Source organism: Austrofundulus limnaeus, unplaced genomic scaffold (assembly GCF_001266775.1).
Source record: "Austrofundulus limnaeus strain Quisiro unplaced genomic scaffold, Austrofundulus_limnaeus-1.0 Scaffold142, whole genome shotgun sequence".
NCBI classification, from domain to species: Eukaryota; Metazoa; Chordata; class Actinopteri; order Cyprinodontiformes; family Rivulidae; genus Austrofundulus; species Austrofundulus limnaeus.
The window spans coordinates 170,129-172,651 of record NW_013952544.1 but is presented as its reverse complement, the minus strand read 5'-3'; the positions used below and the strand labels follow the sequence as shown (position 1 = coordinate 172,651).

At 39.9% G+C, this 2,523-nt stretch overlaps 1 long non-coding RNA gene across 1 annotated transcript in view; it reads left to right on the top strand.

Moving 5' to 3' along the window:
* LOC106522995 (uncharacterized) overlaps positions 1-2,523 on the top strand; it is a 34,706-nt gene that overhangs the window by 10,050 nt on the left and 22,133 nt on the right. The window lies entirely within an intron of this gene.

Below are 2,523 nucleotides of genomic sequence, written 5' to 3'. Positions count from 1 at the left end.
GTTGAACACGTTTCATATGTTGGACATGTTGGATGTGTTGAACACGTTTCATATGTTGGACATGTTGGATGTGTTGAACACGTTTCATATGTTGGACATGTTGGATGTGTTGAACACGTTTCATATGTTGGACATGTTGGATGTGTTGGATACGTTTCATATGTTGGACATGTTGGATGTGTTGGACATGTTTCATATGTTGGACATGTTTGGCATGTTGGATGTGTTGGACACGTTGGGCACGTTTCACATGTTGGATGTGTTTGACATATTGGACGATTTTGGTCGTGTTTTACATGTTGGATATGTTGGATGTGTTTTACCCATTTCATATGTTGGACACGTTTCACATATTGGATGTGTTGGACATATGGGATGTGTTAGACATGTTTCATATGTTGCATGTGTTTGACATATTGGATGTTTTTGGACACATTTCATATGTTGGATGTGTTGGACATATGCGATGTGTTGGACATGTTTGACATGTTGGACATGTTGGATGGGTTGGACAAATTTCACATGCTGGATATGTTGGACATGTTAGATGAGTTGGACACATTTCATATGTTGAACATGTTGGATGTGTTGAACACATTTCATATGTTGGACATGATGGATGTGATGGACACGTTTCATATGTTGAACATGTTGGATGTGTTGAACACGTTTCATATGTTGGACATGTTGGATGTTTTTGGACATATTTCATATGTTGGATGTGTTGGACATATGGGATGTGTTGGACATGTTTCATATGTTGGATGTGTTGGACATATTGAAGGTTTTGGAAACATTTTATATGTTAGAAATGTTGCATTCCACTGAACATGTTTCACATGTTGGATACGTTGGATGTGTTTTACAAATTTCATATGTTGGACATGTTTGACATGTTGGACATGTTGGATGGGTTGGACATATTTCACATGCTGGATATGTTGGACATGTTAGATGAGTTGGACATGTTTCATGTGTTGGACATGTGACATTTTGGATGTAGTGGACATACTTGGCATGTTGGCTGTGTTGGACACATTTCACATGTTGGATATATTGGATGTGTTGGACATGTTTCATATGTTGGACATGTTTCATATGTTGGACATGTTTCATATGTTGGACATGTTTCATATGTTGGACATGTTTCATATGTTGGACATGTTTGACATGTTGGATGTGTCGGGCATGTTAAATAAGTTGTACATGTTTGACATGTTGGATGTGTTGGGCATGTTAAATAAGTTGTACATGTTTGACATGTTGGCTTCCAATGAACGTGTTTCACATATTGGACATGTTTTGTTGGACACACTGAATGTGTTGGACAAGTCTTGATAGAGGTGTTGGACATGTTGGACAGTGATTCATGTTTCATATTTTGCTAACGGACAAACGTGCGGGCAAATATAAATGAAAGAAWAAGTGGGGTTTAAAGGAAAGCAGGACAAATACAGGAATGAAAGCAAACCTCATGTGTTCCTTTGAAACCTCATCATGCTAATGGACCAGGTGTCAGGTTACGACTCAGTGACGCTGTTGCTGGAACATTTAGAGAAAAGGTTTTCACATGAATTGTCAAAGTCCAGTGCCTCTAACTAACAAAGGAGTTTAAGTGTAAAAGGGACTGGACTAAATTCACAAAAAGTGTTTTTGTCTGTTGGTGGTGGTGGTGGTGGTGGGGGGCGCTCCTTGATGTGACAACATGGAACAGATCTATTTTTAACCTGCTTAACAAGCTGATGGGGCAGGTCTATATATAGACAGGCAGAGGGAGATCAGGTAACGGTGTGTGTCGTGCAGTCAGCCAGGGCCACTGTAACCAGGACACCCCCCCAAACTGCACACGTACAAAATGATGACCACCGTCCAGCTAATCTGCTTTAATCCACTCACTCAGTGCATCAAGACAGAACCCAGCGTCACGTTACCTTTTTCTAAACCAAAGGAATGCAACACAAATTCAGCTGTTGGTTCAACAGAATCCACTCAAATCGTAACCCTTCTGCAGTTTTTACCTTGTTTGTGAATTGTGGATCAGCATTCACACAGTTTTACAACCTCACAGTTTCTCATCTTTAACATGGATTTATGAGGTACAGAGCCYCTTTTATAAGACTGACACACAATGGGATTGTGTTGGGTCGTGTGCACAAATAGCAGAGTGGGTTCAACACAGGGCAGCTGCTGGTGGCGTCATTTGTTGTTTCAGGTGTTTTGACATAAAGGCAATGAGAGCATCAAGGAACAGCTGAACGTTTGTCTGGACACGTCAAAGCCAGCTGAGCGCRAACTGTGGTCTGTCCCACACAAATCTACACARATACACACACAAACACACACAGTCGTGTTGCTTGGAAAACAGTAAAGCTTTCAGGTTTAATTTTTTTTCTCTCCTTGTTGCTGATACGACTTTYACAGGAGCTTAATCTGATAAGATTGTTTACCCAGGTGAAAAAATAATATACTTATTTCAAATAGGCTGCATTTTCTGAAATACATATTTAATATAGAGTATTATCA